A 27,655-nucleotide genomic window follows, 5' to 3' on the forward strand; every position below is an offset into this window, starting at 1 on the left:
TCCTAAACCCTAATTTATTTGATTTTTCCATAAAACCTTTAACTCTAAACCCTAATTTTTTTTTAAATTTAATTAAATTACTCAAGTAACCCTAAACCCTAATTTTGAAAAATTTATAATTAATTTAATTGACAAACCCTAAACCCTAATCCCTTATTTATTTAATTTTTTCTCTAAAACCCTAAACTTAAAAAATACCAAAATCCTAACCCTAACCCTAAACCAATAACCCAAAACCCTAATCATAGGAGACACGGGCAAAACGCGTCCTTGAGGAAGCGTTTTGCCTACTTGGACATAAAGCGCGCCCTTGAGGGAGCGATTTTTGTCCATGTAGGCAAAACTCTTCCTCAGGGATGCGTTGTCTTGCGATGTCTCCTGATATCGCACTGATGTGGACGCATTTTCGGGAAAATAGGGCCATTCCAGTAAATAATTAATTACCGGGCCCATTTCGGTAAATTTTTAACAAAATGGGCTTTTATATGTAATTTTCCCAAAGGGTTTAGTTGTGAAAAAAATGAAAGGGGGTTTTATAGTTTTTTTTTACCGTTGGGGGCATCACCAACTATCAAAAAAGTAACCGTTGCTACTATTCACGCGTGGGCAAAATGCGTCCCCAAGGGAGTGCTTACGTGGCAGGAAAACGTGTCCTTGAGGGAGCGATTTCTGTCCACGTAGGCCAAACGCTTCCTTAGGGACGCGTTTTCCTGCCACGTCCCTTGACATCGCATTGACGTGGACGCGCTTTCGGGGAATTGGGCTATTTTGGTAAATAATTATTTATCGGGCCCATTTTGGTAAATTTTAAAAAAGGGCTTTTATATTTAATTTGCCCCATTTTAGCTCACATATTCTATATAAAAAGGGAAGATTTTAGAAATAAACCCAACTTATACAAAAAAAAATTGGCAAAAACCTTATAAATGTGGCTATTTTACTAAACTGGTCCAAAAAATTTAATATTTACAAAAATAACCTATGTTTAAAAACAACCACTAAAATAACCTAAAATGAACAGTAAAAAGGGGTTTTGGCTTATCAATGGCCGGCACCACCTGGTATTCTAGACCCATGATTGCCTGATGATTGTGTCAAACTTTAAAAAATTAATTTTTTTGGTTCTAACTTATCAATGATTGACACCAATGTATTTTTTTTTAAATTGTATCATATTGGTATACAAAAAATAATAAAAACAAAAAACAATTTGGTGTTGGCTTGTCAATGGCCAGCACTAGGCACCAGTAGACGAAAAAATAATTTTTTTGGGTGCTAGCCTGTCAATGGACAGCACCAAGCACCAGTAAACGAAAAAAAAATTTAGGTGCTGGTCAATCAATGGCCGGCACCAGTATTCGAAAAAAATTTGGGTGCTGGCCTGTCAATCACCGCCACCACCAGTACGAAAAAAATTTTGGGTGTTGGCCAATCAATGGTCGGCACCACCAGTTAAAAAAAATTGTGCTGGCATGTTAATGGTCGGCACCACTAGTACGAAATTTTTTTTTCTTGGGTGTTGGCCAATTAATGGCCGATCCCACCAGTACGAAAAAAAAATTTTGGGAGCTTGCCAGTCAATGGCCAGCACCACCAGTACGAAAAAAAAATTTAGGTGCTGGCTTATCTATTGTTGGCACCACCGAAACAAAAAAATAATTTTTTTTGGGTGCAGACCAGTCAATGGCCGGCACCGGTATACGAAAAAAGTTTTAGGTGCTTGCCTATCAATGGCCGGCACCACCAGTACGAAAATAAATTTTAGGTTCTAGCCTTTTAATGGCTGGCACGACCAGTACAAAAAAATTTTTGTGCTGGCTTGTCAATGGCCGACACCAAAAATACGAAAAAAAATTTGGTGCTGGCCTGTTAATGACTGGCACCAGTATACGAAAAAAATTTAGGTGCTGGCCTTCTGATTGTCGGCATCAAACTTTATATATAGTGGGTGGTTTGAGTTTTGATAGTGTAAATAGAATGAGAAAAAAAATTGAAAGAGCCATCAAAATGAGAGTGTTTTGTAGTATATCATCAAATGAGTTTCTTTGGAGTGGATTATATATGGAGTTTTTCGTAGTGTATAACCGAATTTTGGGGTTGAATTATATATTGTCATATTTTAATGGAGTTGAATTATATACTGTCATGTCCACCTAAAGGTTATGCCATTAAGGGTTGGAAGATTATTTGCACTATAGATGGCTAATCGAGTTGTCCAATGCAGATGGACATTAGCTATGGTGCAATAGTGTTTATTCCGCAACTAGGTTGTGGTTGGAACCGGTTGATAAAGTCTCCATGCAAAGGTATCTCATGGGATAATGGAAGAAGAAAAGGTCTAGTATTACTTATTTTAATTATTATTTTTTAAATACTACGAAGTTATTAATTCAAACAAATAATTATTTTAGAGAAATTAAATTGTTAAAAAATAAAAAAATTTAAAAATAAAATAAATATTTATAGAATAATTTTTAAATAAAGTAAAAATTAACAGAAAAAATTAAATTGTCGCGATCCGGGGGACATCCCCAGCGCTGGCGTGTAACGGTCCGGATGCCTCCGTTGGTGATGCCATGCACCTTGTTGAGGCGTTTGATAATTGCTTGGTTTGGCGTCCGGTGTCCTGTCCGGTGTACATAAAAAGGTAGAATAATCATCTACACTATAATCAGGAGTTAATTGGTATTGCGTAACCGGAGGTGCCGATGGAAAAATATCCTCAGTGGTTGGTATACGTGCTTCGGGATGGAACTTCAAGTGGTATGAGGATGATCCGGATCATGTCGAATGTTGAGGCTCGAGGTCATCACCAAAAATATCTTCGAACGATAGAGGAATTTCATGCAGCGGATCCGGATCCATGTTGTGTGATGATAAGCAGGATGCTTCATATTGGGCCTTGAGATCGGGGTTCAAGGCAGTATCGAACTCGATGTTCCCTAATGGCAGAACTCAGTTACTGTGCGGTTGTGTGTTCCTTGGTTGCCATCGAGAAGATTCAGGTTGCGCGTATCTTTGGATCAGCATGTACTGGCCTTGGAATATAAAGGGTTTCCCGTGTGCCATATACCATGCTGCGTACTCAGGCGTAGGAGAGAACCCTCCCTCTAAGACATACAAGGGAGGCCGCCTCGAATATCGCTGATTCCACAGAAAGATATACGGTTCATGTTTTTACGCCCAATTTAAAGTGTCCCGACCCGAACCCTTTTTATCCATTCCGTGGAATTCCTTGATGTCGACGGGAGGGTTCGGGATAGGTTGTGCTCAACTGAACTGCCTCAAAAGCTGACCTCCATCGTGCCACTCCATCATATGGAAATGAATCAACAGCACATTTGACACGAACAACTGTTGCTGCTCGATAGCCCATGATGGTATGAGCCTCGCAATATCTTCCTCATTATATGGCATCCATATAAACAACAAACTAAAGACAACACGTTTTTTTTCTTGTGCAATTATTGTATTTAAAAAAAATTCGGAATTATATTTTACGCCATCCCCAGAATGAGTCTCTATCATTATACTATACATAGATACGGTGAACGATTGCCTGATTCCCGGTACAGCTGCCCATCTAAAACAAGAAAAATTATCAAATTATTTTCCCATAAAAAATAAGTATATTATAGTATAAAATAAAAAAATAGATGGAAAAATTGAACTACATATTTACCTATTAACGAGTGGTCAGACATACGGTTGGTGGCTCATTGATGCCAGAAATGGCATTCGGTATAATGCCCAAGACTGCAGTAGAAGGTAGCAACCGCCCATTGTTTTCGTAGACGGTTTTGTAGCTCGACAAAGCTCGCGGTATAAGTATGGCAACACTCCAGAGCCCTAACTAAATCTTCCGGCAAACTCAAGATCCTCTAATAAGGGGAGATACATTATTGAGACTTTATTTTGATTAATGTCCGGCAAAAGTATCCCAGCTATAAGTTGAAGAATGAACGCTCTTGCAGCGTAAATAATGTCCATCTGCGTTGGACTACTCGGAATATGCTGGAAGCTTTATTTTAACCAAGTAAATTTAATATATGTTAATCGTCCTTCCTCATTGTTCGGGGGCACCCTTCCAAGTAACCGCTCGCAAGTGCCGCACGGATCGGACACCTTTCCAAGCTCGGTCATTGCTTCGCCGTTTATAGACAGCCCTAGTTGGATTGCTACGTCTTGCAGTGTAATATTTACCTCTCCACATGAGAGGTGGAACGTATGTGTCTCCGGGCACCATCTTTCAACTAATGCCGATATTAAATCAGTCGTAGCTCAAATATCTTAATGTACGTGGCTACCCCAAAACCCGCGACATTCAAATACGGTATAACTTTTCGATCGGGAAAATAACAGGGGTCATACAACTGGGGTCTCACAATTCTGTACAAATTCTGCATTTATAGTAAATATATAATGTTATATTTCTCGTTTTAAAAATAATTTAAAAGAATATTTATAATTAAATAAGACATTTTATTTCTCGTTTACCTTATGCACATTGCTTGCAATGTGATCGTTGTCATTTAAAAGAACATTCAGATTAGGATCCATGGAGTTATTGGCAATTGTCGGCGGTGGTTGAAGGTGAACAACAACGGTCGTTGGAGGTGGTTGAGGGTGAATCGCGGTGGCCGTCGGAGTTGCCTATTTATATTGGGGGGACCATTTGGCTGAAGGGAAAAATTGGAAAAAAAATGGCCAAAAGAAAAAAAAGTGTAAGGTCGGCCACTGGAAGGCCAAATGGGCCAGTGACACAGGCCTAACGTAGATGGGTCATTTCAACCCTTTTTTTTATTCAAAATTTATTTTAATTTCATTACTTTTTATTTTAGTTTCATTTAAATTTTCCTAATATCAGGGTAATTTAATTTTTTCATCTATTTTTAAAATTTTTATATTTTATTTGTCAATTTAAATTTAAAAGTTTTCTAAAAAAGCTAATTTCATTTTTTGGGGTTTTTAAGCGACACCCCATTTAGATAAATTAAATTTGTTAAAATAAATCTAATTTCATTTTTCATTTAATATTTTATTTAAATATTTTCATTTATTTATTATTTTGTCAATTTAAATTTTAAATTTGTTAAAATTTATTTTTTCAAATATCTTGGTGCGACCATTGGTGACCAAAGACCCAAAAATTTTTTTTTTCTTATTGGTGGTGCTGGCCATTGACAGGCTAGCACCCAAAAAAAATTTTTTTTTTGACAACGACTACATTGCAGGCAATATGCATAAGGTAAACGAGAAATAAAATGTCTTATTTAATTTTAAATATTCTTTTAAATTATTTTTAAAACAAGAAATATAGCATTATATATTTACTATAAATGCAGGATTTTTACAGAATTGTGAGGCCTCGATTGCATGATCCCGGTTATTTTCCCGAATGTCACGGGTTTTAGGGTAGCTACGTACATTAAGATATCTGAGCTACGGGTTGATTTAATATTGGCATTATTTGAAAGATGGCGCCCGGAGACACATACGTTCCACCTCCCATGTGGGGAGGTAAATATTACACTGTAAGACATAGCAATCCAACTAGGGCTATCTATAAACGGCGAAGCAGTGACCGGGCTTGGAAAAGCGCCCGATCCGTGGGGCACTTGCGAGCGGTTACTTGGAAGGGTGCCCCCGAACAACGAGGAAGGACGATTAACATATATTAAATTTACTTGGTCAAAAGAAAACTTCCAACATATTCCAAGCAGTCCAACGCAGATGGACATTATCTACGCTGCAAGAGCATTCATTCTTCAACTTATAGGTGGGATACTTTTGCCGAACGTCAATCAAAATAAAGTCTCAATAATGTATCTCCCCTTATTAGAGGATCTCGGGCTTGCCGGAAGATTTAGTTGTGGTTCAGCAGTGTTGGCATGCTTATACCGCGAGTTTTGTCGAGCGACAAAGCCGTCTACGAAAACAATGGGGAGTTGCTGCCTTCTACTGCAGTCTTAGGCATTATACCGAATGTCATTTCTGGCATCAATGAGCCACCAACCGTATGTCTGGCCACTCGTTAATAGATAAATATGTAGTTCAATTTTGCCATCTATTTTTTTATTGTATAATATAATATACTTATTTTTTTCCAGGGAAAAATAATTTGATAAATTTTCTTTTTTTAGATGGGCAATTGTACCGGGAATCGGGCGATCGTTCATCATACCTGTGTATCGTATGATGATATAGACTCATTCTGAGGATGGCGTAAAATACGATTTCGAATATTTCTTTTTTAAATACAATAATTGCACAAGAAAAAAATAACATGTTGTCTTTATTTTGCAGTTTATATGGATGCCATATAATGAGGAAGATATCACGGTACTCATACCATCATGGGTTATCGAGCAGCAACAGCTATTCGTGTCAAATGTGCCGATGATTCATTTCCATATGGTAGAGTGGCACGATAGAGGTCGGGTTTTGAGGTAGTTCAGTTGCGCACAACCTATCCCGAACCATCCTGTCGACATCAAAGAAGTCCACAGAATGGATAAAAAGGGTTCGGGTTGGGACGCTTTAAATTGGGCACAAAAACATGAACCGTATATCTTTCTATGGAATCAGCAACACTTGAGGCGCCCTCCCTTGTATGTCTTAGATGGAGGGTTCTCTCTTACACCTAAGTATGCAACATGGTATATGACACACGGGAAACCCTTTATATTCCAAAGTCAGTACATGCTAATCCAAAGAGACGCACAACCTGAATCTTCTCGATGGCAACTAAGGAACGCACAACCGCGCAGTAATCGAGTTCCGCCATTCAGGAACATCGAGTCTGATACTACCTTAAACCCCAATCTCGAGGCCCAATATGAAGCATCCTACTCATCATCACACAACATGGATCCGGATCTGCTGCATGAAATTCCTCCATCGTTCGAAGATATTTTTGGTGACAACCTCGAGCCTCAATATTTGACACGATCTAGATCATCTTCACACCACCTGGAGTTCCATCCCGAAGCACTTACACCCACCACTGAGGATACTTTTCCATTGGCACCTCCGGTCATGCAATACCAATTAACTCCCAATTATAGTGTATATGATTATTCTACCTTTTTAAGTACATCGGACAGGACACAAAATGCCGAACCGAGCAATTATCAAATGCCTCGGCAAGGTGCACGGCATCACCGACGGAGGCATCCGGACCGTTACATGCCAGAGTCGGGGATGTCCCCGGGATCGCGACAATTTTAATTTTTTCTGTTAATTTTTACTTTATTTTAAAATTATTCTATAAATATTTCTTTTATTTTTAAAATTTTATATTTTTTAATATTAATTTAGTTTCTCAAAAATAATTATTTGTTTGAATAAATGACTTTGTAATATTTAAAAAATAATAATTCAAATAAGTAATACTAGACATTTTCTTCTTCCATTGTCCTATGAGATACCTTTGCATAGAGACTCTATCAACCAGTTCCAACCACAACCTAGTTGCAGAATAAACACTATTGCCCAAAAATTTGATAATTGTACTCTTCCAAAAGTTTCAACAAATCAAATTTATAAGAAAATAATTTTTGAAACTTTAAAGGCCTTTTATAGATATGTTATAAAAACAAAAGAAAAAAGGTTTACCTATCAAAAAAGAAACATGAAACTATCCAATTATTAGATAGATTCGTCATTAATAAACATACATAGTATCAAACAATTTATTAGGACAGTCTAGAACTATATGAAGGTTCTGTCGTCTCTGGAACTAATAAAGAAAAGGAAAATAATATATTTAAGCGGTATTTAGGGGAAATTTACCAAAAAAAGCCAATTTTTTTCAAATTACCAAAATGGGCCCGGTATTTTATTATTTACTGGAATGGGCTCTTTTCCCCGAAATCGAGTCCACGTCAGTGCGATGTCAAGGGACATGCCAGCAAATCGAGGCCACGTCAGCGCGCTTTGCTGACGTGGTCGCGATTTGCCCATTTTTCCCATGATAGGTTTTTAGGGTTTAGGGTTTAGGGTTTTGGATAAAAAAAGTAAACAAATAAGTCGGCATGCGATATGCAGCGCTTTACTCTGATGAGGTCTGGAAAAATAATTTTGAGTTGACGTTTCTGAGCAAATAGTATAAAATCGCTTCTAGCAGGATGCTATTTGGTAAGAATTTGTAAAATCGCGCCCTCGTGGACGCGCTTTTGCTACAGTAGGTCCTGGAAGAAATAATTTTAAGTTGACATTTCTGAGCGAATAGTATGAAAAACGCTTAGAGCAGGATGCTTTATGAGAAGAATTTGTGAAATCGCGACCTCGTGGACGCGCTTTTGCTACAGTAGGTCTTGGAAGAAATAATTTTGAGTTGACGTTTCTAAGCAAATAGTATAAAATCACTTCTAGTAGGATGCTATTTGATAAGAATTTGTGAAATCGTGCCCTCGTGGACGCGATTTTGTTACAGTAGCATGTCTGGGCTGAGGCTATAAATGAGGCAGAAAAATGTTCTCAGAATGCATAAGTCACAGCAGAAACAATTTAGAGAGGCTAAGAAGGTTAGAGTTTCAAATATGAGTGAACGTATTAGTGCTGTTATTTATTATGATGGTGAAGTTGCCACACCGAGAATGGTATTATTTTTTTGTCCGAGAATACGGTGCGACTGGTTTTTAACCAGAACATAGATTTGACAGAACTTCGTAAAAGAATTAGGAGTAAAATTTTCAGAACGACGCCAATAAAAGTTCTGTCTATTACGTATCGATTCTGTTCTTCTGTTGGTCCGGTGACATATAACACGTTCGACATAAAATGTGCTCGTAGCTTGGAGGTAATGGTGCAGACTCATCTTGCTAGTGAAGCACCTTATATTGAGTTATATGTACAATTTACATCACCAAATGTTGTACTTGCGACCGGTGTTTGAGATGTATACACGACCCCTGGCCGACATTCGGTTAACGGGTTACAAAACACGGAACAGCCCATGTTCAGTAGCGGTGTTGAATGCATATCCCCCACAAGACACTCTGTCGGTGGATAGGACATGTACGTCAGTGGCTCGATGTTTGATGCTGAAAATACGTATTGGGGAACGGCATCAAGTTCTAGTGGTTGGCAATCTACATTCAATTGGGGACGTTATAAAATGCCTAAAAGAAAGGATGATGTACTCCCTATGACGTCAAGCGGTGAGGGAGCCTCTTACGCTGCAGATGATTGTGGGTTAGAAGATGACTCCGATGTGGATCCACCTCGAGAGCCCGGGCCTGATAGTGCAGAAGTTGGCTTATTTTCTGAACCGGAGCCTATTCCAACAGAGCCTGAAGATGCTGAAAGGAGTTCAGATAAAGAAGAAAATCCACGATTCAGAGCATACTTACCTCCAGCCCACATGCATAATGTCGATTTGTCTGCAGATGATGCGTTATAGTTTCCAGATCTACTACACCGGTTGCGTGATCGTACAAGTTCAGGGTTAGATCCAGGTGAATTTGGATTTGGTAATCAGTTTACCAACAAGGATAGTTTTATTGGTGCTTTGAAACAACATAGCATAAAAGCGGTGTTAAGTACCACGTCGTTAAATCCAAATCTGATAAGTTTGAGGCGAAGTGTGCGGTGCAAGACGGCACATGTTCATGGAAAATCTACGCCTCGTTAAGGAAAAGGACAGGGTTGTGGGAGATTAAAAAGTACAAAGATCCACATACATGTGCTGCAGGTACAATATTGACGGTATCTGAATAATACTTTTATTATGTAATGTTGTATTATTTAATGTACTCCGCTTATAGATGTTTCACAAGATCATCCCAAGATGGATTCAGCTATTTAGCTAGCTTGATATTGCCCACGGTAAAAGCAGATCCCAAAACTTCAGTGCCGGTGTTAATTGCCAATATCCGTAGCCAAATGGGGTACACGCCCTCATACCGCAAGGCTTGGATAGCTAAGCAAAAGACGTTGGAGAAGATGCATAGTGGGTGGGACGCATCATATAATGAAATATGGCAGTGGTGTCAAGTGCTAAAGAGATACGTCCTAGGTGCCATCACAGACCTTGAAACGGAACATGCGTACTACAACGGCCGATTGTTACGTGGATGCCAAGTGTTCAAACGCCTGTTTTGGACCTTTAAGCAATGCCGAGACGCATTTCCATACTGCAAGCCATTGGTACAAATTGACGGTACCTTTATGTTTGGTAGGTATACTCATCGGCTATTGCTTACAGTGGCACATGATGGCAGTGGGAGAATTCTTTCAATTGCATTTGCAATAACACCTGGGGAGTCGTCTGATGACTGAGATTTCTTTCTCTCTAGGTTAAGGAGGAATGTGTGCCCCCAACCTGATTTCTGTGTTATTTCAAATCGAGGCACCGGTATACTAGCTGCATTTGATTGATAGGGAAGCTTATGGCAGCGCACACACCATTGATATTGCCTAAGACACGTTGCTTCCAACTGCTACAAGCAATATCCATCTAAGAGCGAACGATGACAAGTGACCAACATGTGTATTTAGTTTATATCTGTGTTATTTCGTTTGTCAATTTCAATTAGTTTTATTGTTAGAAGTGGTATGTAATATTCGCTATGAACTTATATTGGTAGGGTATGAAATAAATAAAGACCGTTTTCACGAGATGTTGGCAATTTTATGTTCAATTAACGGAGAATGGGCAGACTACCTTTGTAACGTACGTTTCGAACAATGGGTACAAGCATACGACGACGGCCTACGATATGGCCATATGACGTCACACCTGGCTGAATGCATAAATTCTATTCTTAAAGTAACTCGCCATCTACCGATAACATCGGTTGTGCGAGAGACATATTTTCATGTGGCGGCGCTATTTCCAAAGCGAGCAGCAAGTTATGCAGGCAAGATGTAGGGAGGCCATGTATGGTGCAGTAAGGTAGTTCAAGAAATTAATAAAGCCAAGGCGTGGGCAAACACCATGCACACAATGTGTCACGATCGAGACAAGTTATGGTTTCGCGTGACAGAGTTTGACAGACCGCACCAAAGTGTTGTTGGCGGGCAATATCATGTGCACTTATGAAAGAGAACTTATGACTGTGGAATGTTTGATGCGCTTCGTTATCCATGCGCTCATGTTATTGCAGCTTTTCAAAATCTCCGTCTGGATCTGATGAGCTATGTGGATGAAGTGTACAAATTTGAAAACATGTACAACGTCTGGAGACACGTTTTTCGACCGGTCCCAGATGAACGTAAGTGGTCGCCCGTATCTCTTGCTCCTTTTAGTACATTATGGGATGAGAATTACGTCAGCAAACCAAAGGGTCGACCTTGCTCGACTAGAATACGTAACAATATGGATATCCGAGAAATAGCTAGTCAACAGAAGTTGTGCAGATGGTGTAGGAATCCAGGCCATACAAGTTGATCATGCCCTAATCGCAATAGTTGAATGTACTTGTAAAAAAATTATAGTTGTAAAATTATTAATTGATAAATTGTATTAATGGTTAGTAAAATTATCAAATTATATCAAATTATTAATTGTTAGTACCAGTGAAACAATTTTTCCAAATCTATCATTATGTGAATGTAAAATTATTAACTGATAATTGTATTAATGGTTAGTAAACTTATCAAATTATTTTAAAGTTAAGGGTTAGGGTTTTTAAGTTAAGGGTTTAAGGTTTTTAAGTTAAGTGTTTAGGGTTTTTAAGTTAAAGGTTATGGTTTTTAAGTTAAGGGTTTAGGGTTTTAAGTTAAGGGTTAGGGTTTTTAAGTTAAGGGTTAGTGTTTTTAATTAAGGGTTAGGATTTTAAATTTAAGGGTTAGGGTTTTTAAGTTAAGGGTTTAGGGTTTTTAAGTTAAGGGTTAGGGTTTTTAAGTTAAGGGTTTAGGGTTTTTAAGTTAAGGGTTAGGGTTTTAAATTTAAAGGTTAGGGGTTTTAAGTTAAGGGTTTAGGGTTTTTAGGTTAAGGTTTAGGGTTTTTAAGTTAAGGGTTAGGGTTTTTAAGTTAAGGGTTAGGGTTTTAAATTTAAGGGTTAGGGTTTTTAAGTTAAGGGTTTAGGGTTTTTAAGTTAAGGGTTTAAGGTTTTTAAGTTAAGGGTTTATGGTTTTTAAGTTAAGGGTAAGGGTTTTAAATTTAAGGGTTTTTAAGTTAAGGGTTAGGATTTTTAATTTAAGGGTTTATGGTTTTTAAGTTAAGGGTTAGGGTTTTAAATTTAAGGGTTTAGGGTTTTAAGTTAAGAGTTTAGGGTTTTTAAGTTAAGGGTTTAAGGTTTTTAAGTTAAGGTTTAAGGTTAGGGTTTTTAAGTTAAGGGTTTAAGATTTGTTAATTAAATTATGCATTTAATTATAAATTATAAATTTATAAATTTATAATAAATTAGTTTAGAGTTTTTAAGTAATAACTCAAAAAATTTCTATTTTATTACATGAAATAATATCAAAATATTCAAAATATTTGTACAAATAAATTTAATTAAAAAATAATATACATGCATGGGATTGATTGCCACATGGCGATCATCGTGATTCTGTTGGATTCCTCCTTAAATCCGACTTTCGGTGGCAGTTGTGGTTTTTCCGTTGGGGATTCTGGTTCTTCCGGTAGGGCATACGGTTTTCGGAGTTGGGACGATGAGCCACCTTGATAGAATTGTGAATCTGAAGGAGTTTGCATCACCAACAGCGACGGTGTTTGAAACCCATACGGTGGTGAGGATTGGTAAAAGGAAGAGCTCCCCAATGGCCCCTCTTGCGATCCCTCGTGCGTCGCTGGCCTATACATCGGCGGTCTACTCGGCGTAACAAGAAATGGAGCTGAACCGGGCCATTGGCTCCAACCTGCCATAGGACTCGGAAAAGGAAACATATACGGTTTAGGATACATAAAAGAGCTAGGAAACGCACCTGGCATCATCTGAAAAGGCGGTTGCGTGGGTATCATCGGTTGAACTGCTAAATCAGGTGACTGTGTTTGTGCTCTCGTTGGGCCTGGTGATTCTACGGGCGCTGATGATGGGCTGGGTGAATTTTTGGGCATAGTTGATGGGTCTGCGTCGGCGTCCCTTCTTGGATTTAAAGAGCCACGTCGTTCCCTTTAGACACATAATTGCCGCTGCCTCTCCTCTGGTGATAGTAAATACGGCTTGTCATGGATCCTAAACCATGGCATGTATTCCGGCACGCACGCTAACTCCGGAACGATGATCGGTTCCCTAGTAGGTATATATGCATATCGGTCTTCCTACATTCGGATGTACTCGGACCAGAATCTCGGGCAGTCTGTATTCAATTGCCGAAGGTCGATTTTGTGGTGATCGTCAAACACCTCAGGTTCCACAGGAATCGGTTGTCTACATCAAATTCAAGTAATACCATACATTGTGCATCTCCGCGGTCGTAGTTGATCAGCGACTTTCACATATAGCGTTTGGATTTTGCAAGAACTCATGTGGAATTCTTGCCGAATTGCCGGATCCTTGTATGGTGTCCATTGAAACTATATGAACATGATAGAAATATTAGTTATATACATAATACTAAATACTAAATACCAATCGACTAGCGAATGATGAAAATATCAATTTTATTTAATACTTACATGTGCTTCATTGTTGGTCTAATAGAAATAGTATATCTTCAAGAGGTAGGTAATCGAGCATGACTTGTCGAATGGTTCCACCTAATTAAATAAATTTTTAGCATACTTTTATTTTTTAAAAATCTACATAATAATTGTAAAATCTAATATAAAATTTACCTCGTTATGAGTGGGAATGTATATGGGTGGTCCATTCGAGGACGTAGAAATGGAAAGCGAAATCGTGCCCATGACTGCAGTAGTGACAAGCAACCTCCGATTTTTGCTTTTGTCAATCGCGTCTCCCCGCACATCTCCCGATATAACGTTGCCAAGACGGCAGACCCCCAACTCAATTCACCAGCTGCTCTAAAATCAATGAGTTTCAGCATCCATCTTAGATGTACGCGGCTCCGTGACAAGTCGGGCATCAGATAACCTCCAATTAACTGAAGAATATATGCTCAACTTGTCAGTTAACTAAAGAATGTATGCCCGACATGTCAGATAACCTCCATGACAAGTCGGGCATCAGATAACCTCAAAATTCTATAGATTAGGCATACATTCTTGATTAATTGGAGGTTATCGATGCAGACTTGTCAAAACTAGCGATACATCTAAGATGGTATTGAGACTCGTTGATTTAAGTAATTAACAAAATGATTGAAGTCTGTAGATCTAAATGATTTATAATTAGGAAGATAATAATGAAGCGAAACAAACAAAATTAAAATTGAGATTTACCAATAAAGTAATTAATTTAGTATTAGTATTATGTATATAACTAATATTTCTATCATTTCATAATTCGGCGATAATTGGGATGAGTTCTTGCAAAATGGATGTACGTGATGATTTGATCAACTCGTGACCGTGGGTGACGATCATGAGATGTTCACGATAATTTGGATGTAGATAGATTCAGAGAACGGTGTTTCGATGACCGATCTGGTATTCAGTCCGAGTACATCCGAACTGAGAACGATGTCGATGCGAATACATGAGCAGATCCATGGCGAGCTCTTCCTTTACCAATCCCAAAGGAATCACCATCCGTACCGATTTCAATCACCGGGCAAGCCGTACAGACACGATCAATGCGCGTTTGGCGATGCAAACACCTCTAGATTAACAATTTATGATTCATCGATGTATGGCTCGTCGTCCCAACTCGACAATCATATCTAGATTAACTTCTGTAACGGAAGAACAAGAATCCCCGCCGGAGGAACCATAACCGCCGCCGGAAGCTGGACGAAGGAGGAATCCAGCGCGTAACCGTCGACGGCCGCCATGTGACACTGAATGCAGCAGGCACAAACATTATTTTTGTAATTAAATTTATTTGTACAAATATTTTGAATGTTTTGATACTATTTGATGTAATAAAATAGAAATTTTTTGAGTTATTAATTAAAAACCCTAAACTAATTTTTTATAAATTTATAAATTTATAATTTATAATACATGGCCTCCCTATATCTGGCCTGCATAACTTGCTGCTCGCTTTGGAAATGGCGCCGCCAAACGAAAATATGTCTCTCGCACAACCGATGTTATTGATAGATGGCGCGTTCTTTTAAGAACAGAATTTATGCATTCAGCCAGGTTTGATGTCTTATGGCCATATCATAGGCCGCCGTCGTATGCTTGTTCCCACTATTTGAAACGTATGTTACAAAGGTAGTCCGCCCCTTCTCCGTTAATGGAACGTAAAATTGCCAACATCTCGTGAAAATGGTCTTTATTTATTTCATACCCTGCCAATATCAGTTCATAGCAAATATTACATACCACTTCTACCAATAAAACTAATTCAAATTGACAAACGAAATAACACAGATATAGACTAAATACCCACGTTGGTCACTTGTCGTCGTTCGCTCTTAGATGGATATTGCCTGTAGTAGTTGGAAGCAACGTGTCTTAGGTAATATCGATGGTGTGTGCGCTGCCATAAGCATCCCTGTCGATCAAATGCAACTAGTATACCGGCGCCCCGATCTAAAATAACAGAGATATCAAGTTGGGGGTACACATGCCTCCTTAACCTAGAGAGAAAGAAATCCCAATCATCAGACGACTCCCCCGGTGTTATTGCAAATGCAATTGGAAGAATTCTCCCACCGCCATCCTGTGCCACTGCAAGCAATAGCCGATGAGTATACCTACCAAACATAAATGTACCGTCAATTTGTACCAACGGCTTGCAGTATGGAAATGCGCCTCGGCATTGCTTAAAGGTCCAAAACAGGCATTTGAACACTTGGCATCCACGTAGCAATCGATCATTGTAGTATGCATGTTTCGTTTCAAGGTTTGTGATGGCACCTGGGACGTATCTCTCTAGCACTTGACACCACTGCCATATTTCATTATATGAGGCGTCACACCCACTATGCATCTTCTCCAACGCCTTTTGCTTAGCTATCCAAGCCTTGCGGTAAGAGGGCGTGTACCCCATTTGCCTACGGATATTGGCAATTAACACCGGCACTGAATTCCTGTGATCTACTTTTACCGTGGGTAGTATCAAGCTAACTAACATAGCTGAATCCATCTTGGGATGATGTTGTGAAACACCTATAAACAGAGTACATTAAATAATGCAACATTACATAATAAAAGTATTATTCAGATACCGTCAATACTGTACCTGCAGCACATATATGTGGACCTTTGTACTTTTTAATCACCCACAACCCTGTCTTTTTCCTTAACGAGGCGTAGATTTTCCATGAACATGTGCCGTCTTGCACCGCACACTTCGCCTCAAACTTATCAGATTTGGATTTAACGACGTGGTAGTTAACGCCGTTTTTATGCTATATTGTTTCAAAGCACCAATAATACTATCCTTGTTGGTAAACTGATTACCAACTTCAAATTCACCCGAATCTAGCCTTGAACTTGTACGATCACGCAACCGGTGTGGTAGATCTGGAAACACTAACGCATCATCTGCAGACAGATCGACATTATGCATGTGAAATTTGGAGGTGATGCGCTCTGAATCGTGGATTTTCTTCTTCATTTGAACTCCTTTCGGCATCTTGAGTTACATTGGAATAGGCTTGATTCGGAAAATAAGCCAACCACGCACCATCGGGCGGGGCTCTCGAGGTGGATCCACATCGAGTCATCTTCTAACGCACAATCATACGCAGCGTCTGAGGTCCCTCACGGTTGGCGTCGTAGGAGTACATCATCCCTTCTTCTAGGCATTTCATAACGTCCCCAATTAGATGTAGATTGTCAACCACTAGAACTTGATGTCGTTCTCCAGTACGTATTTCCAGCATCAAACATCGAGCCACCGACGTACATGTCCCATCTATTGACAGAGTGTCTTGCGGGGGATGTGCATTCAACACCGCTACCAAACATGAGATTTTCCGTGTTTTGTAACCCGCTAACCGAATGTCGGCCAGGGGTCGTGTATACATCTCGAACACTGGTCGCAAGTACATCATTTGGCGATGTAAATTGTACATATAACTCAATATAAGGTGCTCCACTAGCAAGATGAGTCTGCACCATTGCCTCCAAGCTACGAACACCTTTTATGTCGAACAAGTCATATGTCACCAGATCAACAAAAGAAAAGAATCGATACATAATAGACAGAACTTTCATTGGCGTCGTTCTAAAAATTTTATGCCTAATTCTTTTACGAAGTTCTGTCAAATCTATGTTCTGGTTAAAAACCAGTCGCACCGTATTCTCGGACAAAAAAACAACACCATTCTCGGTTGTGGCAAACTTCATCATCATAATAAATAACAGCACTAATACGTTCACTCATATTTGAAACTCTAACCTTCTTAGCCTCTCTAAATTGTTTCTGCTGTGACTTATGCATTCTGAGAACATTTTCTGCCTCATTTATAGCCTCAACCCAAACATGCTACTGTAGCAAAATCGCGTCCACAAGGGCGCGATTTCACAAATTCTTATAAAATAGCATCCTGCTAGAAGCGATTTTATACTTTTTGCTCAGAAACATCAACTCAAAATTATTTCTTTCAGGACCTACTGTAGCAAAAGCGCGTCCACGAGGGCGCGATTTCATAAATTCTTCTCATAAAGCATCCTACTTCAAGCGTTTTTCATACTATTTGCTTAGAAACGTCAACTCGAAATTATTTCTTCCAGGACCTATTGTAGCAAAAGCGCATCCACGAGGGCGCGATTTCACAAATTCTTACCAAATAGCGATTTTATACTATTTGCTCAGAAACGTCAACTCGAAATTATTTTTTCAGGACCTACTGTAGTAAAAGCGCGTACACGTGGGCGCGACTTATTTGTTTACTTTTTCTCCAAAACCCTAAACCCTAAACCTTAAAAGCCTAACGTGAGAAAAAAGGCAAATCGCGGCCACGTCAGCGTGCTTTGCTGATGTGGCAACAAATCGCGCCCTCGAGGACACAATTTGTTGCCATGTCAGCAAAGCGCGCTGATGTTGCCGCAATTTGCTGGCACATCTCCTGACATCGCGCTAACGTGGACGCGATTTCGGGAAAAAGGGTCCATTCCAGTAAATAATAAAATATCGGGCCCATTTCTGTAATTTAAAAAAATGGCTTTTTTTGGTAAATTGTCCGGTATTTAGTACCTTGAAAAAAAATGAAAAAATAGAATTAACAGAAACAATAGATATAGAGAAGGATCTAGAAAACCTTAAGCCAGCTAGTCATAAACATTTTAGCCCACATATTCTATATAAAAAGGGAAGATTTTGGAAATAAACCCAACTTGTACAAAAAAAAAATTTGGCAAAAACCCCTATAAAATGCGAAGATAATGATACAATCATAATACCATTAGTAAGAACAGAATCTTGTAAAATGCATCAAGAAAATAGAATGAACTATACTCATTTAGGATTAAAAGTGGTTGGAATTAAAAGAATGACGAGACTAGACTTAGGAGCCCATGTAATAATGACCATATTTGATGCCTATGGAAACAAATATACCCAATACACACCATTAATTGTTTTGAAAATTTTCCATGTCAATTAATTGTTTTGGAATTCTTCCTAGAAATTATTTTATCTCATTTTCTACCAAGTTATTGGATTCTTTAGATTTTGTTCCTAAAGATTCTTTTCTATTATTTCTTCCTGCCTTATTCTGAATATTTCTATAACGTTGTCCGATCTTTTCTTAATACTGCTCATTTTATGTATTATGTTCTTTCTTGTCCTATGAGGGTTATAAAATACTCTTAATCTTTTTTCACATTCTTCATAAGCTTTAAAGAAATCTTTATGGTTATAGAATTTTGCGCATCTTCTTATCTTTTCTTCATCTCGTTCATCATCTACCAAATCTATTTCTACTAGATCGTTGTATATTTCAAATCTAGGTATTATTGGCATAGGACCTGGTAATCCTGCAGTCTAAGCTACTCGATCAATATTTCTTTTAACATTTTCTATACAATTATTTATGGTTTGTATTTGAGCGTTTGTAGTTAATGAGAAGACTTCTAATCTTAGCCTTAGAGCAAATCTCCAAATTGGGTTACCACAAGGATTATTACATGGTTTAATTGAGGGACTTGGACTTTATCTTATCTAGAAACAACGTTATTGTTGACACCATTTTTTTGATAAAACGGGGTCGACTTGGATTTTGGAAATGAAAACGAAAATGAGACTCGCCACTAATTTTTTTTGATAATGTGTGATCTGGTCACCTCGTAAAACGGTTGTTTTTAATAAACGGTTTAGATTTATTAAAACAATGCTTTTGGTCTGCGAAATTCAGAAAAATAGGTTCGGGAGTCGATTACGCACGAGAAAGGATTAGCACCCTCGTAACGCCCAAAATTGGTACATAGTTGATTAATTAGTGTCTTAGTATCGAAAATGTGCAAAGATTTTAAAATACGATCCTTGTATTAAAAAAACTTGTATAAATCAAATTAGCCGTTAAGACCCTCTCATTTCTGGGAGAGAAAATGTCACACCCAATGAGTTAGGGCATGATATTTCACCTCTTCAAAAATGAGATTATCCAAAAAATCGTATAGTAAAATTTAAAAGGATATTCAATTGTTTAAGTCAAATAAAAAATTGCGGCCCAATACGTTAGTGCACAATTTCTCAAAATTCTAAACATTGAATGTTGCCTTTATTTATTTTTTAGAAAAGTCCTCGTCTCGAGAAAACAACGTGTCATATCCAATGCGTTAGGACACAACTTATTGAATTCCCAATAATGAGCTTTTATTTATGTTTTTTTATTAAAGAGCATTCTCAATTATTTAGATTCAACGAAAAAATTGGAACCCAATACGTTAGGGCTCAATCCTCTCAAAGATCTCAAATACTGAGTATTGCTTTTATTTTCAAAATTTTCCTTTTTACGAATCTGGCTAAAAATGGATGTAATGAAATAACAATGATGATAATGTAAGAAAAATAATACGAGCAAAAACAAAAAGATAAATAAAAGAAGACAAATATATACATAAGTATAATCAATCACATATACACGATAACAAGTAATAAACAAATAAAAAACTAAAGCATAAAAATAATAATTTTGGAAATGTAAATAAATAAATAAACGAAGAAAATGAACAAAATTATAAAAATATAAAAGATATATATGTGAGTACACATCAAAGTTTGAAAATAATAATAAAAATATATAAACAAGTAAATGATGATAATTTATATATATATTTAAAATATGTCAAAAGTATGTAGGTATATTTATATTTATAAAAATAAAAAAAACGTGTATAGGTATATATATATAGGTGCATATATACATTGTAAAATATATTGAAAATATATGTATATATGAATTATAAATATTGAAAATATATAGATTTTAAAATATATAGAATATGTATATATATGTATGTAGATATTTTGAAATTATGAAATATAAAAATATACATAAGTACATACATACATATATATATATATATAATATGTATGGATATACGTATATATTTTTGAAATTATGAAATAGAAGTGTGTATAAATATGTATATGTACATATGGATATAAGTGTATGTATGTATGAAAAATGAAATATAAAAATATATTTATAATAACTTTAAAATGTACATATATTTATATTAGCGAAATATATGTGTATATATTGTAGAAATATATATATAATGTATATAACAAAATTAAGATTAAAAAGGTAGAAATGAGTAAATAATAACAATAAAAATTAATAATAATAATAATAATAGTATTAGATTAATTAATTTAAAAAAAACAACCAAAATAACAAAGAAAAGGACTAAAGCGAATAAAAAATTAAAATTTGGGGTTGAATCACAAATAAAATCAAAGGGGAGTGACTACGCTGAACGCGCAAATAACATAGAGGGACTGAAAGGGCAATTTTCCCTTCTCTTCCAAAACGGCGTCGTTCAAATAGGACTAAATTGAAATCCAGAATAAACTCAAGGGGGAATTTTAAAAATATAAAAAAAACTGAACGAGAAAACATTAAAAAGTGGAGGGGCTAGAAGTGCAATTTGCCCCTCCGTAAGAACACACGCAGATTCTGTAGCGGGTCAGGTCGGTTCTAGTCGGCTAACCTTAAACGGCGTCGTTTTGGGTGTTCTAGGGCTAGGCCAAAACGACGTCGTTTTGTACCCCTATAAATTTCAAAAATTTTCAACAAAATTTCATTTTCCCTTTTTTCATAAAAAAAACTTCAAACATTCTCTCAACTCCCCCTTTTTCCCCAGAAACCGGCCAAGTTTCGGCTAAGGAATCGGTCATCGACCCTTACCAGAACCCGTCATTGCATGGCAGCCCGCCGATATCTGATGGTCGAAAAGTTCAAAGGTCAGATTTTTTTTGTATATATATTTGTATACTCTTTTCTTAAAATAAAACAAATGTTATTTTATATAAATATTTCGAAAGATGAAATTAAAGGAAAACTCAAAAAAAATAAAAGTAAATAAATGGAAAAAGAAAGAGAACTCAAGAGCAAAACAAAAAAATCACCCCTGAAGAAAGTTTTGTTTCTTTTTATTTTTGTTGAATCTGTTTTTCTCTAAAAAAAGGGGTCAAACCCCATTTACAATTTCTGTTATGGCTTTATAGCCATTCTTACAACATTTTTTAATTTATTTTTTGGTACAATGATTTCTCTGCAGGCAAGTGGCAGAGCAGGTGCGGCAGTAACAGAGTTGGTGGCGATAGCAGAGGACCGAGGGTCTGAAGACCCTAGATGTGGCGCTTAGGGTTTCAGTTTCTGAAACCCTAGTCTAACTTGGAGTTGGGATTGGGCCTCGATTTGGGTTAGGCTAGTTGGGCCTCGTTTTGGGCTCTGGGTTTGGGTTTAATCGGGTTTTGGGTTAGGTTTTGGGCCAGGGTGTAATTTGGGGCATTGGGCTAAGTCTTTTGGTTGGATTTGATTTGGGCTAGGGTTAGGTGGGTTTGTTGGGCCCAGGTAAATTTGGGCTGTACAGTTATTATCTTGCACACCTGAGAGTCCCTTTTCACTTACTTGTCTTTCTACTAATTCTCATGTACTGTTATACAGAACTATCTCTTTGTTACTGTTAAAACTCATCTAATGCCCTACAAATGTTTTAGCAAAAGTACTAATTTTTTCTTCCAAATCTTTTATTTCTCTTCTTGGAAATTAGTGATTAAATTTATAGCTTGTTTTCATACTGCTTTAGGGAGTTATATTTGTTCTTTTATGTCTTTCTTGGATGGGAAATTATCGACTTTATTTAAAATTTTCTCTGTTCTTTTGGTTAGGTATTCTAACTGAGATTTTATAAATTCTTGGTTATTTATTATTTTTGTTCTTTTGGTTAGGTATTCTAATTGAGATTTTATAAATTCTTGGTTATTTATTATTTTTTGTAACAAGTTTACTTCTAGTGGGCTATTTTAAGATGTTTTTGCTAGATTATATGTTTTAAGTTTATTAATTTTTATCAGTATCATACAACTTTTGTGAAAGATTTATTATTAGATCTACAATATTATTTAATTGTTTATTAACAGGTGTAGCGACCTAAAAAAAATGCACGGGCGCTAGTAAAAGTAATTATTAGAAATTTGAAAACGGAGTTTCGATTTTATTTAAAATGGGAGTCTCCACTGATCCTTTTTCCTAGGTGTGATTGGACACCTAATAAATCCTCCTTTTAATAAAAAATTATTTTATAAATTTTCTTTTAAAAAGGCCAAGTTTAGGTCTACGTCAAAATCCAGAGAAAATTAGGGTTCGGGAGTCGGTTACGCGCAAGGAAGGTATTAGTACCCTCGCGACGCCCAAAATTGGCATCTCGTTAAACGCATGTTGTCTTAATTTTCAAAAATACGATTTCAATTTAATATCTACTCGTGATCTGATTGAAACCCAGGAATTTTTGTTTTGAAAACACGAGAATTTTGAAACACAATAATTTTTTGAGAACACGGAAATTTTTGAAATACGAGAATTTTAGAAACACAAAAATTTCTAAAACATGAAAATTTTTAAAAACACGAGATTTTTTTTGAAACACGTAAATTTTTTAAAAACACGGAAATTTTTGAAACACGGAGTTTTTTTTAAAAAACAAGAATATAAAACACATGAAATTTTATTATTATTATATTTGAAACACGAGAAATTTTGAAAACGTGAAAATTTTTGAAACACGATTTTTTTTAAAAGTACCGTATTCAACACGAATCAATGATATTCATCCCTACATGGCGATGAAATCATCGAACTAGTGTCAAATCGATTCAACTTAATATTTAATCGTGATTCTATTAAAACACAGGAAACTTCTTTTTTATTTTTTAAAAGGGCGTCCCGTATTTAACACGAGCCAACGATATTCACCCAACATAGCGATGAATTCTATGACTTAATGTTAAATCGGTTCGTTACCTTGTGCATTAAAATGATTTTTCTATTCTAAAAATGAAATTATTTAAATTTAAAATTATAAAATAAAATAAGCAAAATAATATTTCAAAAATACCATAAAAATACTAATTGAATTAAAATGGGATAATATTTAAATAAATTGACTAAATTAAAATGGATTTAAAGAAATTACCAAAAGCCCAAAGTTATCGGCTTGATCCAACGGGCTACGTAATTCGGGCCTTTTCTTTTCTTTTCTTTTTTTCTTTTTTTCTTTTCTTCTTTTTCTTTTCTTTTCTGCAGATTGGGCATTTGAGCCTTTGGGTGAATCTTTGCCTCTTTGCTAGAATGGCCTAGAGACTTCTTGGCTGAGCAGCCTTCTTTGGTTGGCCTATTCTTTGGCTTTGCTAGGCACTGCTAGATTAATTTGCTACACAGGATTAGGCCCGGCACGCCTCTTGGGGCCGCTGTTGTTTTTTCCCTCTTGGTGTTATTTTGGGCTGCTGGGTGGTCTGCTGTCAAGGCGGGTCGGGTCAGGTCTGGTGCGGGTCAAGTCGGGTCGGATCAACCCGACTGATATATTATTTTTTCTTTTTTTCTTTTTTTCTTTTCTCTTTTCTATTTTTCTTTGTTCTTTCTATTTTTTTCTTTTTTCTTCTTATTCCTCCTCCTCTTTCGAACCCTAGCCCACCGCCGTTTGCGCTACCGCTGCTGCCTCGGCTTGGTGGTGCAACGATGGTTAGTCTCTTCTCTCCTCTTTTCTCTTTTCCTTTTTCTTCTCTTTTTTCTCTTTTCCTTCTCTCCTTTTTTTTTTCTTTTTTTCTTTCTTTCCTCTCTTTCTCTTCTATTTCGACGACCCCAAAGTGGAGGGCACCACCGCCGTGCTCGTCCTCAGCTCCTCTTCGCACTCGGTGGCTGACGACTCAAGGGTAAGCGTTTTTTCTCCCCAAAATTTGGTTCTTGGCTGCTGCTTCTTTGAATTCTTTTTTAGTTTTCTTGAATTTTTTGGTTGTTTCTTGATTGGCTTTTAGGTGGTGATTTTGGCGATGGAGTGGTGATGGTGGTGGCGTGATGGTGGCGATGGCTTTGGCTGTTGTTTCCTTAGTGTTTTGCTGTTATTTTTTTAATTTTTTTCTTTTCTTTGCTGCCCAAAAATCCCTTTCTCCTTTAGTTTTTTTCTTTTTAATCCTCTTGATTTTGTCTTCTTTCCCTTTGTCTTCAGGTGATAGTGGAGCAATATTGGCCTAGGGAGGCCGCTGATTGGGGTGATTTGACATGTCTAGAGGACTAAACTGTAGAGAATGCAAAACTTTTAGGGCAAAAGCACAGTTTTATAAGAATATGGGGCCAAAATGTAATTACTTGAAAGTTTAGGGGCCCAAATGTAATTTTACAAAATGTTAGGGGTCAAAATTTAACTTTAGAAAAAGTTAAGGATCAAAATGTAATTTTTGAAAAGTTTAAGGGATAAAATGTAATTTATATTTTTTTGTATTTTATATTTTTTTCAGAATTTTTCATTATTACTATTAATATTTAAAACAAAAATTAAAAATGGGCTAAAACCCAGACAAGTCTAAAATTAAATCCTAATAGGCCCAATCATTGGGCCCATATAAGACCACTCGGCCCGAAACCTTAACCGGGTAAAATTCAGTGATTACAACTGCCCCTCTTTGCTCGTCGCTGTGAAACAGTGATAGAGCAAAGACTTAAAAGCACTGAATTTTGTTCGATTGTCCAAAAACCCTTTTTTTTTAAAAAAAATAGAGATTTAAAATAACTCGACGCGCGACCCGAAACTCAATTCACCTCTCGCCATGAGTCGATTGAAAATGAAAATTGAAAAATACCTTAGTTTGTGACCTGAGGCTCAACTCACCTCTCGCAATATGAGTTGATTTTTTTTGAAAAATAAAAATTGAAAAATACCTCAGTATGCGACCCGAGGCTCAACTCACCTCTCACCATGAGTCGATTGAAAACGAAAATTGAAAAATACCTCAGCGTGTGACCCGAGGCTCAACTCACCTCTCGCAATATGAGTTAATTTTTTTTGAAAAATAAAAATTGAAAAATACCTCGGTATGTGACTCGAGGCTCAACTCACCTCTTGCAATATGAGTTGATTTCTTGAAAAGCAAAAATTTAAAAGAAATACCTCGGCATGTGACCCGAGGCTCAACTCACCTCTCGCAATATGAGTTGATTTTTGAAAAGTAAAAATTTAAAAGAAATACCTCGGCATGTGACCCGAGGCTCAACTCACCTCTCGCAATATAAGTTGATTTTTTTTTGAAAAAAACATAAACTGAAAAAATATTTCTTGAAAGAAACAGGGTTTCAAAAAACATCAGGTGAAACTAAAAGCCTTCTTTTTCATTGATTCTGTGCAACTTTCTCCCAAAATTCCTTGCTCTATTGGTATACCTGTATATGTTATGTATGATGTTATTATGATATGCACAAGTTTGTCCTAAATGTTTTTATGTCTACATGATCATGCTATGCACTCTGGGTTGTTTGTCACATGACCCTTTCTGATTTTCGTGAGGGCCTTCATTCATTGCCTCCATTCTCGACTTTCTCTTAGGTTTTGTACTTATCTTCAAGTTTTGCGAATAATCCACATTTCCTCATATATCACCCTCTTGCCCCTGCTGAACTTTGTTCTTGCTTTGGGACCCTCGTAATTATTAAATTCTCATCCAGGTAATGCTCAACATTCCTTTTGTTTAGAGTATGTCATCTTCCTATTTATCATTCAAATAAATCAAACACGAGATGCATAAAAAAAGTAGGTATGAAACAAATACCTCACATTCAATTTTTTCAAAAGCAACAAATCAGAGAAAAAATGACAAGGAAGTTCTAATAAATGAAGCATCATAAAGAAAGGAATGTGAATTCAATTGCCACAAATGCTCTAGATATCCAATGCATGAACTTCTCCACATTTCTTCATCCTGGATTTTTTCGGGCACGGCTTTTTGTGTAGAATATTCCAAGCTTCTGAAAATGCTTCAATGTTGCAACCTCGACATTCGACTCCCCGTTAAAGTTGTCTTGCTCCCTAACTCTGAATCTGCTTCGTTAGGACGCCCTTTCGGGTTTTCATACTAATTTTTTGTTTATCAAGACGCCCCTTTCAGGTTTTCATCTTGATTTTTTCATTCATTTTTTTGTTTTTTCTGCTATTATTATTTTTTTGTTTTTTTTTTGCTGTTTTTGTTTTTGTTTTTGTTTTTTTAGGCATAATATTTCTTCACAACATCTGAGTTCACTGGATTGGTTAATTCTTTCCCGTCCATCTCAGCAAGAATCAGAGCCTCTCCTAAAAATGTCTTTTTTATAACGTATGGCCCTTCCCAATTTGGTGACCATTTTCCTTGAAAGTCTTTTTGTATCGGGAGGATCTTTCTTAGTACAAGCTCCCCTTCGTGAAATTCTCTTGGTCGTACCTTTTTATCATGGGCCGTGATCATTCTTTTCTAATACATCTGTCTATGACAAATTGCCTTCAAGCGTTTCCCTTCAATAAGGCTTAATTGATCATATCGAGCTCGAACCAACTCTGATTCTTCTAACTTTGTCTCCATCAAAACGCAAAGGATGAGATCTCTACTTCGATAAGCAGAACGACTTCCATCCCGTAGACCAGAGAAAAAGGAGTTACCCCCGTAGACGTCCGTATAGAGGTGCGATATACGTACAAAGCGAATGGTAGCTTCTCGTGTCAGTCTTTATATCTCTCAGTCATCTTTCCGATAATCCTTTTGATGTTCTTATTAGCTGCTTCTACTGCTCCGTTCATCTTCAGACGATAGGGTAAAGAATTATGATGCTTTATCTGCAATTGCTCGCATACTTCTTTCATCATCTTCTTGTTCAAATTTAAAGCATTATCTAAAATGATTCTTTCATGTAGACCGTATCGACATATGATCTCCTTTTTTAAGAACCTACAGACTGTAGCCTTCGTCACATTAGCAAACGAAGTGGCTTCTACCCATTTTGTGAAGTAGTCTATAACCACAAAGATGAATCGATGTCCATTGGAAGCTTTCGGGGAAATTGGCCCTATAACATCTATGCCCCACATAGAAAAAGGCCACGGAGAAGTCATGACATATAGGGGCGATGGAGCTGCATGAATTTTATCGCCGTAAATTTGACATTTATGGCACTTTCGTCCGTAGCCAATGCAATCCCTTTCTATCGTCAG

The 27,655-nt window shown here is 36.9% G+C and overlaps 1 long non-coding RNA gene across 1 annotated transcript in view; it reads left to right on the plus strand.

Moving 5' to 3' along the window:
• LOC128041239 (uncharacterized) overlaps positions 1-21,328 on the plus strand; it is a 34,799-nt gene extending 13,471 nt beyond the window's left edge. Inside the window, exon 4 of the long non-coding RNA XR_008195957.1 lies at positions 21,290-21,328. This is a non-coding gene — a long non-coding RNA (uncharacterized LOC128041239). The remainder of the gene's footprint in view (positions 1-21,289) is intronic.
• Positions 21,329-27,655: the final 6,327 nt, after the last annotated feature.

This window comes from Gossypium raimondii, chromosome 5 (assembly GCF_025698545.1).
Source record: "Gossypium raimondii isolate GPD5lz chromosome 5, ASM2569854v1, whole genome shotgun sequence".
Classification (NCBI taxonomy): Eukaryota; Viridiplantae; Streptophyta; class Magnoliopsida; order Malvales; family Malvaceae; genus Gossypium; species Gossypium raimondii.